Consider the following 17,580-nt stretch of genomic DNA (forward strand, 5'->3'; position numbering starts at 1 on the left):
AGTATGAAACACAAAAAGATGCTAACCGAAGAAAGAAAAACTATCGTGCTCTACACCCTCCTCCCGCCCTGTGGTGCAACAGATTTCCCTTTCTCCAAAAATGTACTCAATGGGACCATAATGTTGCAACCACACACAAGTTGACCTGCTGTGAGGAAAAAACGAGTTAGTACATTTCAAACATGAAAAAGGTCATTTTAAAATCAACATGAAAAACCAAAATTCCAAAAGTACGAAACACAAAAAGATGCTAACCGAAGAAAGAAAAACTATCGTGCTCTACACCCTCCACCCGCCCTGTGGTGCAACAGATGTCCCTTTCTCCAAAAATGTACTCAATGGGACCATAATGTTGCAACCACACACAAGTTGACCTGCTGTGAGGAAAAAACGAGTTAGTACATTTCAAACATGAAAAAGGTCACTTTAAAATCAACATGAAAAACCAAAATTCCAAAAGTATGAAACACAAAAAGATGCTAACCGAAGAAAGAAATGTATCGTGCTCTGCTGCCTCCACCCGCCCTGTGGTGCAACAGATGTCCCTTTCTCCAAAAATGTACTCAATGATACCGTAATGTTGCAACCACACCCAAGTTGACCTGCTGTGAGGAAAAAATGAGTTAGTACATTTCAAACATGAAAAAGGTCATTTTAAAATCAACATGAAAAACCAAAATTCCAAAAGTATGAAACACAAAAAGATGCTAACCGAAGAAAGAAAAACTATCGTGCTCTACACCCTCCACCCGCCCTGTGGTGCAACAGATGTCCCTTTCTCCAAAAATGTACTCAATGGGACCGTAATGTTGCAACCGCACACAAGTTGACCTGCTGTGAGGAAAAAACGAGTTAGCACATTTCAAACATGAAAAAGGTCATTTTAAAATCAACATGAAAAACCAAAATTCCAAAAGTACGAAACACAAAAAGATGCTAACCGAAGAAAGAAAAACTATCGTGCTCCACACCCTCCACCCGCCCTGTGATGCAACAGATGTCCCTTTCTCCAAAAATGTACTCATTGGGACCGTAATGTTGCAACCACACCCAAGTTGACCTGCTGTGAGGAAAAAACGAGTTAGTACATTTCAAACATGAAAAAGGTCATTTTAAAATCAACATGAAAATCCAAAATTCCAAATGTATGAAACACAAAAAGATGCTAACCGAAGAAAGAAAAACTATCGTGCTCTACACCCTCCACCCGCCCTGTGGTGCAACAGATGTCCCTTTCTCCAAAAATGTACTCAATGGGACCATAATGTTGCAACCACACACAAGTTGACCTGCTGTGAGGAAAAAACGAGTTAGTACATTTCAAACATGAAAAAGGTCATTTTAAAATCAACATGAAAAACCAAAATTCCAAAAGTACGAAACACAAAAAGATGCTAACCGAAGAAAGAAATACTATCGTGCTCTACACCCTCCACCCGCCCTGTGGTGCAACAGATGTCCCTTTCTCCAAAAATGTACTCAATGGGACCATAATGTTGCAACCACACACAAGTTGACCTGCTGTGAGGAAAAAACGAGTTAGTACATTTCAAACATGAAAAAGGTCATTTTATAATCAACATGAAAAACCAAAATTCCAAAAGTACGAAACACAGAAAGATGCTAACCGAAGAAAGAAAAACTATCGTGCTCTACACCCTCCACCCGCCCTGTGGGGCAACAGATGTCCCTTTCTCCAAAAATGTACTCAATGGGACCATAATGTTGCAACCACACACAAGTTGACCTGCTGTGAGGAAAAAACGAGTTAGAACATTTCAAACATGAAAAAGGTCATTTTAAAATCAACATGAAAAACCAAAATTCCAAAAGTATGAAACACAAAAAAATGCTAACCGAAGAAAGAAAAACTATCGTGCTCTACACCCTCCACCCGCCCTGTGGTGCAACAGATGTCCCTTTCTCCAAAAATGTACTCAATGGGACCGTAATGTTGCAACCACACACAAGTTGACCTGCTGTGAGGAAAAAACGAGTTAGTACATTTCAAACATGAAAAAGGTCATTTTAAAATCAACATGAAAAACCAAAATTCCAAAAGTATATAAAAAAAAGATGCTAACCGAAGAAAGAAAATGTATCGTGCCTTGGGGCCTCCTCCCGCCCTGTGGTGCAACAGATGTCCCTTTCTCCAAAAATGTACTCAATGGGACCGAAAGGTTGCAACCACACCCAAGTTGACCTGCTGTGAGGAAAAAACGAGTTAGTAGATTTCAAACATGAAAAAGGTCATTTTAAAATCAACATGAAAAACCAAAATTCCAAAACTATATAAAAAAAAGATGCTAACCGAAGAAAGAAAATGTATCGTGCTCCGCATCCTCCTCCCTCCCTGTGGTGCAACAGATGTCCCTTTCTCCAAAAATGTACTCAATGGGACCATAATGTTGCAACCACACACAAGTTGACCTGCTGTGAGGAAAAAACGAGTTAGTACATTTCAAACATGAAAAAGGTCATTTTAAAAACAACATGAAAAACCAAAATTCCAAAAGTATATAAAAAAAAGATGCTAACCGAAGAAAGAAAATGTATCGTGCCTTGGGGCCTCCTCCCGCCCTGTGGTGCAACAGATGTCCCTTTCTCCAAAAATGTACTCAATGGGACCGAAAGGTTGCAACCACACCCAAGTTGACCTGCTGTGAGGAAAAAACGAGTTAGTACATTTCAAACATGAAAAAGGTCATTTTAAAATCAACATGAAAAACCAAAATTCCAAAACTATATAAAAAAAAGATGCTAACCGAAGAAAGAAAATGTATCGTGCTCCGCATCCTCCTCCCTCCCTGTGGTGCAACAGATGTCCCTTTCTCCAAAAATGTACTCAATGGGACCATAATGTTGCAACCACACACAAGTTGACCTGCTGTGAGGAAAAAACGAGTTAGTACATTTCAAACATGAAAAAGGTCATTTTAAAAACAACATGAAAAACCAAAATTCCAAAAGTATATAAAAAAAAGATGCTAACCGAAGAAAGAAAATGTATCGTGCCTTGGGGCCTCCTCCCGCCCTGTGGTGCAACAGATGTCCCTTTCTCCAAAAATGTACTCAATGGGACCGAAAGGTTGCAACCACACCCAAGTTGACCTGCTGTGAGGAAAAAACGAGTTAGTACATTTCAAACATTAAAAAGGTCATTTTAAAATCAACATGAAAAACCAAAATTCCAAAAGTATATAAAAAAAAGATGCTAACCGAAGAAAGAAAATGTATCGTGCTCTGCAGCCTCCTCCCGCCCTGTGGTGCAACAGATGCCCCTTTCTCCAAAAATGTACTCAATGATACCGTAATGTTGCAACCACACCCAAGTTGACCTGCTGTGAGGAAAAAACGAGTTAGTACATTTCAAACATGAAAAAGGTCATTTTAAAATCAACATGAAAAACCAAAATTCCAAAAGTATGAAACACAAAAAGATGCTAACCGACGAAAGAAAAACTATCGTGCTCTACACCCTCCACCCGCCCTGTGGTGCAACAGATGTCCCTTTCTCCAAAAATGTACTCAATGGGACCATAATGTTGCAACCACACACAAGTTGACCTGCTGTGAGGAAAAAACGAGTTAGTACATTTCAAACATGAAAAAGGTCATTTTATAATCAACATGAAAAACCAAAATTCCAAAAGTACGAAACACAGAAAGATGCTAACCGAAGAAAGAAAAACTATCGTGCTCTACACCCTCCACCCGCCCTGTGGTGCAACAGATGTCCCTTTCTCCAAAAATGTACTCAATGGGACCATAATGTTGCAACCACACACAAGTTGACCTGCTGTGAGGAAAAAACGAGTTAGAACATTTCAAACATGAAAAAGGTCATTTCAAAATCAACATGAAAAACCAAAATTCCAAAAGTATGAAACACAAAAAAATGCTAACCGAAGAAAGAAAAACTATCGTGCTCTACACCCTCCACCCGCCCTGTGGTGCAACAGATGTCCCTTACTCCAAAAATGTACTCAATGGGACCGTAATGTTGCAACCACACACAAGTTGACCTGCTGTGAGGAAAAAACGAGTTAGTACATTTCAAACATGAAAAAGGTCATTTTAAAATCAACATGAAAAACCAAAATTCCAAAAGTATATAAAAAAAAGATGCTAACCGAAGAAAGAAAATGTATCGTGCCTTGGGGCCTCCTCCCGCCCTGTGGTGCAACAGATGTCCCTTTCTCCAAAAATGTACTCAATGGGACCGAAAGGTTGCAACCACACCCAAGTTGACCTGCTGTGAGGAAAAAACGAGTTAGTACATTTCAAACATGAAAAAGGTCATTTTAAAATCAACATGAAAAACCAAAATTCCAAAACTATATAAAAAAAAGATGCTAACCGAAGAAAGAAAATGTATCGTGCTCCGCATCCTCCTCCCTCCCTGTGGTGCAACAGATGTCCCTTTCTCCAAAAATGTACTCAATGGGACCATAATGTTGCAACCACACACAAGTTGACCTGCTGTGAGGAAAAAACGAGTTAGTACATTTCAAACATGAAAAAGGTCATTTTAAAAACAACATGAAAAACCAAAATTCCAAAAGTATATAAAAAAAAGATGCTAACCGAAGAAAGAAAATATATCGTGCCTTGGGGCCTCCTCCCGCCCTGTGGTGCAACAGATGTCCCTTTCTCCAAAAATGTACTCAATGGGACCGAAAGGTTGCAACCACACCCAAGTTGACCTGCTGTGAGGAAAAAACGAGTTAGTACATTTCAAACATGAAAAAGGTCATTTTAAAATCAACATGAAAAACCAAAATTCCAAAAGTATATAAAAAAAAGATGCTAACCGAAGAAAGAAAATGTATCGTGCTCTGCAGCCTCCTCCCGCCCTGTGGTGCAACAGATGTCCCTTTCTCCAAAAATGTACTCAATGATACCGTAATGTTGCAACCACACCCAAGTTGACCTGCTGTGAGGAACAAACGAGTTAGTACATTTCAAACATGAAAAAGGTCATTTTAAAATCAACATGAAAAACCAAAATTCCAAAAGTATGAAACACAAAAAGATGCTAACCGAAGAAAGAAAAACTATCGTGCTCTACACCCTCCACCCGCCCTGTGGTGCAACAGATGTCCCTTTCTCCAAAAATGTACTCAATGGGACCATAATGTTGCAACCACACACAAGTTGACCTGCTGTGAGGAAAAAACGAGTTAGTACATTTCAAATATAAAAAAGGTCATTTTAAAATCAACATGAAAAACCAAAATTCCAAAAGTACGAAACACAGAAAGATGTTAACCGAAGAAAGAAAAACTATCGTGCTCTACACCCTCCACCTGCCCTGTGGTGCAACAGATGTCCCTTTCTCCAAAAATGTACTCAATAAGACCATAATGTTGCAACCACACACAAGTTGACCTGCTGTGAGGAAAAAACGAGTTAGTACATTTCAAACATGAAAAAGGTCATTTTAAAATCGACATGAAAAACCAAAATTCCAAAAGTATGAAACACAAAAAGATGCTAACCGAAGAAAGAAAAACTATCGTGCTCTACACCCTCCACCCGCCCTGTGGTGCAACAGATGTCCCTTTCTCCAAAAATGTACTCAATGGGACCATAATGTTGCAACCACACACAAGTTGACTTGATGTGAGGAAAAAACGAGTTAGTACATTTCAAACATGAAAAAGGTCATTTTAAAATCAACATGAAAAACAAAAATTCAAAAAGTATGAAACACAAAAAGATGCTAACCGAAGAGAGAAAAACTATCGTGCTCTACACCCTCCACCCGCCCTGTGGTGCAACAGATGTCCCTTTCTCCAAAAATGTACTCAATGGGACCGTAATGTTGCAACCGCACACCAGTTGACCTGCTGTGAGGAAAAAACGAGTTAGTACATTTCAAACATGAAAAAGGTCATTTTAAAATCAACATGAAAAACCAAAATTCCAGAAGTATGAAACACAAAAAGATGCTAACCGAAGAAAGAAAAACTATCGTGCTCTACACCCTCCACCCGCCCTGTGGTGCAACAGATGTCCCTTTCTCCAAAAATGTACTCAATGGGACCGTAATGTTGCAACCACACCCAAGTTGACCTGCTGTGAGGAAAAAACGAAATAGTACATTTCAAACATGAAAAAGGTCATTTTAAAATCAACATGAAAATCCAAAATTCCAAATGTATGAAACACAAAAAGATGCTAACCGAAGAAAGAAAAACTATCGTGCTCTACACCCTCCACCCGCCCTGTGGTGCAACAGATGTCCCTTTCTCCAAAAATGTACTCAATGGGACCATAATGTTGCAACCACACACAAGTTGACCTGCTGTGAGGAAAAAACGAGTTAGTACATTTCAAACATGAAAAAGGTCATTTTAAAATCAGCATGAAAAACCAAAATTCCAAAAGTATATAAAAAAAAGATGCTAACCAAAGAAAGAAAATGTATCGTGCTCTGCAGCCTCCACCCGCCCTGTGGTGCAACAGATGTCCCTTTCTCCAAAAATGTACTCAATGGGACCATAATGTTGCAACCACACACAAGTTGACCTGCTGTGAGGAAAAAACGAGTTAGTACATTTCAAACATGAAAAAGGTCATTTTAAAATCAACATGAAAAACAAAAATTCCAAAAGTATGAAACACAAAAAGATGCTAACCGAAGAGAGAAAAACTATCGTGCTCTACACCCTCCACCCGCCCTGTGGTGCAACAGATGTCCCTTTCTCCAAAAATGTACTCAATGGGACCGTAAAGTTGCAACCGCACACAAGTTGACCTGCTGTGAGGAAAAAACGAGTTAGTACATTTCAAACATGAAAAAGGTCATTTTAAAATCAACATGAAAAACCAAAATTCCAAAAGTATGAAACACAAAAAGATGCTAACCGAAGAAAGAAAAACTATCGTGCTCTACACCCTCCACCCGCCCTGTGGTGCAACAGATGTCCCTTTCTCCAAAAATGTACTCAATGGGGCCGTAATGTTGCAACCACACCCAAGTTGACCTGCTGTGAGGAAAAAACGAGTTAGTACATTTAAAACATGAAAAACGTCATTTTAAAATCAACATGAAAATCCAAAATTCCAAATGTATGAAACACAAAAAGATGCTAACCGAAGAAAGAAAAACTATCGTGCTCTACACCCTCCACCCGCCCTGTGGTGCAACAGATGTCCCTTTCTCCAAAAATGTACTCAATGGGACCATAATGTTGCAACCACACCCAAGTTGACCTGCTGTGAGGAAAAAACGAGTTAGTACATTTCAAACATGAAAAAGGTCATTTTAAAATCAACATGAAAAACCAAAATTCCAAAAGTACGAAACACAAAAAGATGCTAACCGAAGAAAGAAAAACTATCGTGCTCTACACCCTCCACCCGCCCTGTGGTGCAACAGATGTCCCTTTCTCCAAAAATGTACTCAATGGGACCATAATGTTGCAACCACACACAAGTTGACCTGCTGTGAGGAAAAAACGAGTTAGTACATTTCAAACATGAAAAAGGTCATTTTAAAATCAACATGAAAAACCAAAATTCCAAAAGTATATAAAAAAAAGATGCTAACCGAAGAAAGAAAATGTATCGTGCCTTGGGGCCTCCTCCCGCCCTGTGGTGCAACAGATGTCCCTTTCTCCAAAAATGTACTCAATGGGACCGAAAGGTTGCAACCACACCCAAGTTGACCTGCTGTGAGGAAAAAACGAGTTAGTACATTTCAAACATGAAAAAGGTCATTTTAAAATCAACATGAAAAACCAAAATTCCAAAAGTATGAAACACAAAAAGATGCTAACCGAAGAAAGAAAATGTATCGTGCTCTGCAGCCTCCTCCCGCCCTGTGGTGCAACAGATGTCCCTTTCTCCAAAAATGTACTCAATGATACCGTAATGTTGCAACCACACCCAAGTTGACCTGCTGTGGGGAATAAACGAGTTAGTACATTTCAAACATGAAAAAGGTCATTTTAAAATCAACATGAAAAACCAAAATTCCAAAAGTATGAAACACAAAAAGATGTTAACCGAAGAAAGAAAAACTATCGTGCTCTACACCCTCCACCCGCCCTGTGGTGCAACAGATGTCCCTTTCTCCAAAAATGTACTCAATGGGACCATAATGTTGCAACCACACACAAGTTGACCTGCTGTGAGGAAAAAACGAGTTAGTACATTTCAAACATGAAAAAGGTCATTTTAAAATCAACATGAAAAACCAAAAATTCCAAAAGTACGAAACACAGAAAGATGTTAACCGAAGAAAGAAAAACTATCGTGCTCCACACCCTCCACCCGCCCTGTGGTGCAATGGATGTCCCTTTCTCCAAAAATGTACTCAATAAGACCATAATGTTGCAACCACACACAAGTCGACCTGCTGTGAGGAAAAAACGAGTTAGTACATTTCAAACATGAAAAAGGTCACTTTAAAATCAACATGAAAAACCAAAATTCCAAAAGTATGAAACACAAAAAGATGCTAACCGAAGAAAGAAAAACTATCGTGCTCTACACCCTCCACCCGCCCTGTGGTGCAACAGATGTCCCTTTCTCCAAAAATGTACTCAATGGGACCATAATGTTGCAACCACACACAAGTTGACTTGCTGTGAGGAAAAAACGAGTTAGTACATTTCAAACATGAAAAAGGTCATTTTAAAAACAACATGAAAAACAAAAATTCCAAAAGTATGAAACACAAAAAGATGCTAACCGAAGAGAGAAAAACTATCGTGCTCTACACCCTCCACCCGCCCTGTGGTGAACAGATGTCCCTTTCTCCAAAAATGTACTCAATGGGACCGTAATGTTGCAACCGCACACAAGTTGACCTGCTGTGAGGAAAAAACGAGTTAGTACATTTCAAACATGAAAAAGGTCATTTTAAAATCAACATGAAAAACCAAAATTCCAAAAGTATGAAACACAAAAAGATGCTAACCGAAGAAAGAAAAACTATCGTGCTCTACACCCTCCACCCGCCCTGTGGTGCAACAGATGTCCCTTTCTCCAAAAATGTACTCAATGGGACCGTAATGGTGCAACCACACCCAAGTTGACCTGCTGTGAGGAAAAAACGAGTTAGTACATTTCAAACATGAAAAAGGTCATTTTAAAATCAACATGAAAATCCAAAATTCCAAATGTATGAAACACAAAAAGATGCTAACCGAAGAAAGAAAAACTATCGTGCTCTACACCCTCCACCCGCCCTGTGGTGCAACAGATGTCCCTTTCTCCAAAAATGTACTCAATGGAACCATAATGTTGCAACCACACACAAGTTGACCTGCTGTGAGGAAAAAACGAGTTGGTACATTTCAAACATGAAAAAGGTCATTTTAAAATCAACATGAAAAACCAAAATTCCAAAAGTACGAAACACAAAAAGATGCTAACCGAAGAAAGAAAAACTATCGTGCTCTACACCCTCCACCCGCCCTGTGGTGCAACAGATGTCCCTTTCTCCAAAAATGTACTCAATGGGCCCATAATGTTGCAACCACACACAAGTTGACCTGCTGTGAGGAAAAAACGAGTTAGTACATTTCAAACATGAAAAAGGACATTTTAAAATCAACATGAAAAACCAAAATTCCAAAAGTATGAAACACAAGAAGATGCTAACCGAAGAAAGAAAAACTATCGTGCTCTACACCCTCCACCCGCCCTGTGGTGCAACAGATGTCCCTTTCTCCAAAAATGTACTCAATGGGACCATAATGTTGCAACCACACACAAGTTGACTTGCTGTGAGGAAAAAACGAGTTAGTACATTTCAAACATGAAAAAGGTCATTTTAAAATCAACATGAAAAACCAAAATTCCAAAAGTATATAAAAAAAAGATGCTAACCGAAGAAAGAAAATGTATCGTGCCTTGGGGCCTCCTCCCGCCCTGTGGTGCAACAGATGTCCCTTTCTCCAAAAATGTACTCAATGGGACCGAAAGGTTGCAACCACACCGAAGTTGACCTGCTGTGAGGAAAAAACGAGTTAGTACATTTCAAACATAAAAAAGGTCATTTTAAAATCAACATGAAAAACCAAAATTCCAAAAGTATATAAAAAAAAGATGCTAACCGAAGAAAGAAAATGTATCGTGCTCTGCAGCCTCCTCCCGCCCTGTGGTGCAACAGATGTCCCTTTCTCCAAAAATGTACTCAATGGGACCATAACGTTGCAACCACACACAAGTTGACCTGCTGTGAGGAAAAAACGGGTTAGTACATTTCAAACATGAAAAAGGTCATTTTAAAATCAACATGAAAAACCAAAATTCCAAAAGTATGAAACACAAAAAGATGCTAACCGAAGAAAGAAAAACTATCGTGCTCTACACCCTCCTCCCGCCCTGTGGTGCAACAGATTTCCCTTTCTCCAAAAATGTACTCAATGGGACCATAATGTTGCAACCACACACAAGTTGACCTGCTGTGAGGAAAAAACGAGTTAGTACATTTCAAACATGAAAAAGGTCATTTTAAAATCAACATGAAAAACCAAAATTCCAAAAGTACGAAACACAAAAAGATGCTAACCGAAGAAAGAAAAACTATCGTGCTCTACACCCTCCACCCGCCCTGTGGTGCAACAGATGTCCCTTTCTCCAAAAATGTACTCAATGGGACCATAATGTTGCAACCACACACAAGTTGACCTGCTGTGAGGAAAAAACGAGTTAGTACATTTCAAACATGAAAAAGGTCATTTTAAAATCAACATGAAAAACCAAAATTCCAAAAGTATGAAACACAAAAAGATGCTAACCGAAGAAAGAAATGTATCGTGCTCTGCAGCCTCCACCCGCCCTGTAGTGCAACAGATGTCCCTTTCTCCAAAAATGTACTCAATGATACCGTAATGTTGCAACCACACCCAAGTTGACCTGCTGTGAGGAAAAAACGAGTTAGTACATTTCAAACATGAAAAAGGTCATTTTAAAATCAACATGAAAAACCAAAATTCCAAAAGTATGAAACACAAAAAGATGCTAACCGAAGAAAGAAAAACTATCGTGCTCTACACCCTCCACCCGCCCTGTGGTGCAACAGATGTCCCTTTCTCCAAAAATGTACTCAATGGGACCGTAATGTTGCAACCGCACACAAGTTGACCTGCTGTGAGGAAAAAACGAGTTAGCACATTTCAAACATGAAGAAGGTCATTTTAAAATCAACATGAAAAACCAAAATTCCAAAAGTATGAAACACAAAAAGATGCTAACCGAAGAAAGAAAAACTATCGTGCTCCACACCCTCCACCCGCCCTGTGATGCAACAGATGTCCCTTTCTCCAAAAATGTACTCATTGGGACCGTAATGTTGCAACCACACCCAAGTTGACCTGCTGTGAGGAAAAAACGAGTTAGTACATTTCAAACATGAAAAAGGTCATTTTAAAATCAACATGAAAATCCAAAATTCCAAATGTATGAAACACAAAAAGATGCTAACCGAAGAAAGAAAAACTATCGTGCTCTACACCCTCCACCCGCCCTGTGGTGCAACAGATGTCCCTTTCTCCAAAAATGTACTCAATGGGACCATAATGTTGCAACCACACACAAGTTGACCTGCTGTGAGGAAAAAACGAGTTAGTACATTTCAAACATGAAAAAGGTCATTTTAAAATCAACATGAAAAACCAAAATTCCAAAAGTACGAAACACAAAAAGATGCTAACCGAAGAAAGAAATACTATCGTGCTCTACACCCTCCACCCGCCCTGTGGTGCAACAGATGTCCCTTTCTCCAAAAATGTACTCAATGGGACCATAATGTTGCAACCACACACAAGTTGACCTGCTGTGAGGAAAAAACGAGTTAGTACATTTCAAACATGAAAAAGGTCATTTTAAAATCAACATGAAAAACCAAAATTCCAAAAGTATGAAACACAAAAAGATGCTAACCGAAGAAAGAAAAACTATCGTGCTCTACACCCTCCACCCGCCCTGTGGTGCAACAGATGTCCCTTTCTCCAAAAATGCACTCAATGGGACCATAATGTTGCAACCACACACAAGTTGACCTGCTGTGAGGAAAAAACGAGTTAGTACATTTCAAACATGAAAAAGGTCATTTTAAAATCAACATGAAAAACCAAAATTCCAAAAGTATGAAACAGAAAAAGATGCTAACCGAAGAAAGAAAATGTATCGTGCCTTGGGGCCTCCTCCCGCCCTGTGGTGCAACAGATGTCCCTTTCTCCAAAAATGTACTCAATGGGACCGAAAGGTTGCAACCACACCCAAGTTGACCTGCTGTGAGGAAAAAACAAGTTAGTACATTTCAAACATGAAAAAGGTCATTTTAAAATCAATATGAAAAACCAAAATTCCAAAAGTATATAAAAAAAAGATGCTAACCGAAGAAAGAAAATGTATCGTGCTCTGCAGCCTCCTCCCGCCCTGTGGTGCAACAGATGCCCCTTTCTCCAAAAATGTACTCAATGATACCGTAATGTTGCAACCACACCCAAGTTGACCTGCTGTGAGGAAAAAACGAGTTAGTACATTTCAAACATGAAAAAGGTCATTTTAAAATCAACATGAAAAACCAAAATTCCAAAAGTATGAAACACAAAAAGATGCTAACCGACGAAAGAAAAACTATCGTGCTCTACACCCTCCACCCGCCCTGTGGTGCAACAGATGTCCCTTTCCCCAAAAATGTACTCAATGGGACCATAATGTTGCAACCACACCCAAGTTGACCTGCTGTGAGGAAAAAACGCGTTAGTACATTTCAAACATGAAAAAGGTCATTTTAAAATCAACATGAAAAACCAAAATTCCAAAAGTATATAAAAAAAAGATGCTAACCGAAGAAAGAAAATGTATCGTGCTCTGCAGCCTCCTCCCGCCGTGTGGTGCAACAGATGTCCCTTTCTCCAAAAATGTACTCAATGGGACCATAATGTTGCAACCACACTCAAGTTGAGCTGCTGTGAGGAAAAAACGAGTTAGTACATTTCAAACATGAAAAAGGTCATTTTAAAATCAACATGAAAAACCAAAATTCCAAAAGTATGAAACACAAAAAGATGCTAACCGAAGAAAGAAAAACTATCGTGCTCTACACCCTCCACCCGCCCTGTGGTGCAACAGATGTCCCTTTCTCCAAAAATGCACTCAATGGGACCATAATGTTGCAACCACACACAAGTTGACCTGCTGTGAGGAAAAAACGAGTTAGTACATTTCAAACATGAAAAAGGTCATTTTAAAATCAACATGAAAAACCAAAATTCCAAAAGTATGAAACAGAAAAAGATGCTAACCGAAGAAAGAAAATGTATCGTGCCTTGGGGCCTCCTCCCGCCCTGTGGTGCAACAGATGTCCCTTTCTCCAAAAATGTACTCAATGGGACCGAAAGGTTGCAACCACACCCAAGTTGACCTGCTGTGAGGAAAAAACGAGTTAGTACATTTCAAACATGAAAAAGGTCATTTTAAAATCAACATGAAAAACCAAAATTCCAAAAGTATATAAAAAAAAGATGCTAACCGAAGAAAGAAAATGTATCGTGCTCTGCAGCCTCCTCCCGCCGTGTGGTGCAACAGATGTCCCTTTCTCCAAAAATGTACTCAATGGGTCCATAATCTTGCAACCACACACAAGATGACCTGCTGTGAGGAAAAAACGAGTTAGTACATTTCAAACATGAAAAAGGTCATTTTCAAATCAACATGAAAAACCAAAATTCCAAAAGTACGAAACACAAAAAGATGCTTACCGAAGAAAGAAAAACTATCGTGCTCTACACCCTCCACCCGCCCTGTGGTGCAACAGATGTTCCTTTCCCCAAAAATGTACTCAATGGGACCATAATGTTGCAACCACACCCAAGTTGACCTGCTGTGAGGAAAAACGCGTTAGTACATTTCAAACATGAAAAAGGTCATTTTAAAATCAACATGAAAAACCAAAATTCCAAAAGTATATAAAAAAAAGATGCTAACCGAAGAAAGAAAATGTATCGTGCTCTGCAGCCTCCTCCCGCCGTGTGGTGCAACAGATGTCCCTTTCTCCAAAAATGTACTCAATGGGACCATAATGTTGCAACCACACACAAGTTGACCTGCTGTGAGGAAAAAACGAGTTAGTACATTTCAAACATGAAAAAGGTCATTTTAAAATCAACATGAAAAACCAAAATTCCAAAAGTATGAAACACAAAAAGATGCTAACCGAAGAAAGAAATGTATCGTGCTCTGCAGCCTCCACCCGCCCTGTGGTGCAACAGATGTCCCTTTCTCCAAAAATGTACTCAATGATACCGTAATGTTGCAACCACACCCAAGTTGACCTGCTGTGAGGAAAAAACGAGTTAGTACATTTCAAACATGAAAAAGGTCATTTTAAAATCAACATGAAAAACCAAAATTCCAAAAGTATGAAACACAAAAAGATGCTAACCGAAGAAAGAAAAACTATCGTGCTCTACACCCTCCACCCGCCCTGTGGTGCAACAGATGTCCCTTTCTCCAAAAATGTACTCAATGGGACCGTAATGTTGCAACCGCACACAAGTTGTCACTGCTGTGAGGAAAAAACGAGTTAGCACATTTCAAACATGAAAAAGGTCATTTTAAAATCAACATGAAAAACCAAAATTCCAAAAGTATGAAACACAAAAAGATGCTAACCGAAGAAAGAAAAACTATCGTGCTCCACACCCTCCACCCGCCCTGTGATGCAACAGATGTCCCTTTCTCCAAAAATGTACTCATTGGGACCGTAATGTTGCAACCACACCCAAGTTGACCTGCTGTGAGGAAAAAACGAGTTAGTACATTTCAAACATGAAAAAGGTCATTTTAAAATCAACATGAAAATCCAAAATTCCAAATGTATGAAACACAAAAAGATGCTAACCGAAGAAAGAACAACTATCGTGCTCTACACCCTCCACCCGCCCTGTGGTGCAACAGATGTCCCTTTCTCCAAAAATGTACTCAATGGCACCATAATGTTGCAACCACACACAAGTTGACCTGCTGTGACGAAAAAACGAGTTAGTACATTTCAAACATGAAAAAGGTCATTTTAAAATCAACATGAAAAACCAAAATTCCAAAAGTACGAAACACAAAAAGATGCTAACCGAAGAAAGAAATACTATCGTGCTCTACACCCTCCACCCGCCCTGTGGTGCAACAGATGTCCCTTTCTCCAAAAATGTACTCAATGGGACCATAATGTTGCAACCACACACAAGTTGACCTGCTGTGAGGAAAAAACGAGTTAGTACATTTCAAACATGAAAAAGGTCATTTTAAAATCAACATGAAAAACCAAAATTCCAAAAGTATGAAACACAAAAAGATGCTAACCGAAGAAAGAAAAACTATCGTGCTCTACACCCTCCACCCGCCCTGTGGTGCAACAGATGTCCCTTTCTCCAAAAATGCACTCAATGGGACCATAATGTTGCAACCACACACAAGTTGACCTGCTGTGAGGAAAAAACGAGTTAGTACATTTCAAACATGAAAAAGGTCATTTTAAAATCAACATGAAAAACCAAAATTCCAAAAGTATGAAACAGAAAAAGATGCTAACCGAAGAAAGAAAATGTATCGTGCCTTGGGGCCTCCTCCCGCCCTGTGGTGCAACAGATGTCCCTTTCTCCAAAAATGTACTCAATGGGACCGAAAGGTTGCAACCACACCCAAGTTGACCTGCTGTGAGGAAAAAACGAGTTAGTACATTTCAAACATGAAAAAGGTCATTTTAAAATCAACATGAAAAACCAAAATTCCAAAAGTATATAAAAAAAGATGCTAACCGAAGAAAGAAAATGTATCGTGCTCTGCAGCCTCCTCCCGCCCTGTGGTGCAACAGATGCCCCTTTCTCCAAAAATGTACTCAATGATACCGTAATGTTGCAACCACACCCAAGTTGACCTGCTGTGAGGAAAAAACGAGTTAGTACATTTCAAACATGAAAAAGGTCATTTTAAAATCAACATGAAAAACCAAAATTCCAAAAGTATGAAACACAAAAAGATGCTAACCGACGAAAGAAAAACTATCGTGCTCTACACCCTCCACCCGCCCTGTGGTGCAACAGATGTCCCTTTCTCCAAAAATGTACTCAATGGGACCATAATGTTGCAACCACACACAAGTTGACCTGCTGTGAGGAAAAAACGAGTTAGTACATTTCAAACATGAAAAAGGTCATTTTAAAATCAACATGAAAAACCAAAATTCCAAAAGTACGAAACACAGAAAGATGCTAACCGAAGAAAGAAAAACTATCGTGCTCTACACCCTCCACCCGCCCTGTGGTGCAACAGATGTCCCTTTCCCCAAAAATGTACTCAATGGGACCATAATGTTGCAACCACACCCAAGTTGACCTGCTGTGAGGAAAAAACGCGTTAGTACATTTCAAACATGAAAAAGGTCATTTTAAAATCAACATGAAAAACCAAAATTCCAAAAGTATATAAAAAAAAGATGCTAACCGAAGAAAGAAAATGTATCGTGCTCTGCAGCCTCCTCCCGCCGTGTGGTGCAACAGATGTCCCTTTCTCCAAAAATGTACTCAATGGGACCATAATGTTGCAACCACACTCAAGTTGAGCTGCTGTGAGGAAAAAACGAGTTAGTACATTTCAAACATGAAAAAGGTCATTTTAAAATCAACATGAAAAACCAAAATTCCAAAAGTATGAAACACAAAAAGATGCTAACCGAAGAAAGAAAAACTATCGTGCTCTACACCCTCCACCCGCCCTGTGGTGCAACAGATGTCCCTTTCTCCAAAAATGCACTCAATGGGACCATAATGTTGCAACCACACACAAGTTGACCTGCTGTGAGGAAAAAACGAGTTAGTACATTTCAAACATGAAAAAGGTCATTTTAAAATCAACATGAAAAACCAAAATTCCAAAAGTATGAAACAGAAAAAGATGCTAATCGAAGAAAGAAAATGTATCGTGCCTTGCGGCCTCCTCCCGCCCTGTGGTGCAACAGATGTCCCTTTCTCCAAAAATGTACTCAATGGGACCGAAAGGTTGCAACCACACCCAAGTTGACCTGCTGTGAGGAAAAAACGAGTTAGTACATTTCAAACATGAAAAAGGTCATTTTAAAATCAACATGAAAAACCAAAATTCCAAAAGTATATAAAAAAAAGATGCTAACCGAAGAAAGAAAATGTATCGTGCTCTGCAGCCTCCTCCCGCCGTGTGGTGCAACAGATGTCCCTTTCTCCAAAAATGTACTCAATGGGTCCATAATCTTGCAACCACACACAAGTTGACCTGCTGTGAGGAAAAAACGAGTTAGTACATTTCAAACATGAAAAAGGTCATTTTAAAATCAACATGAAAAACCAAAATTCCAAAAGTATGAAACAGAAAAAGATGCTAACCGAAGAAAGAAAATGTATCGTGCCTTGGGGCCTCCTCCCGCCCTGTGGTGCAACAGATGTCCCTTTCTCAAAAAATGTACTCAATGGGACCGAAAGGTTGCAACCACACCCAAGTTGACCTGCTGTGAGGAAAAAACGAGTTAGTACATTTCAAACATGAAAAAGGTCGTTTTAAAATCAACATGAAAAACCAAAA

Source organism: Schistocerca americana, chromosome 11 (genome assembly GCF_021461395.2).
Source record: "Schistocerca americana isolate TAMUIC-IGC-003095 chromosome 11, iqSchAmer2.1, whole genome shotgun sequence".
NCBI classification, from domain to species: domain Eukaryota; kingdom Metazoa; phylum Arthropoda; class Insecta; order Orthoptera; family Acrididae; genus Schistocerca; species Schistocerca americana.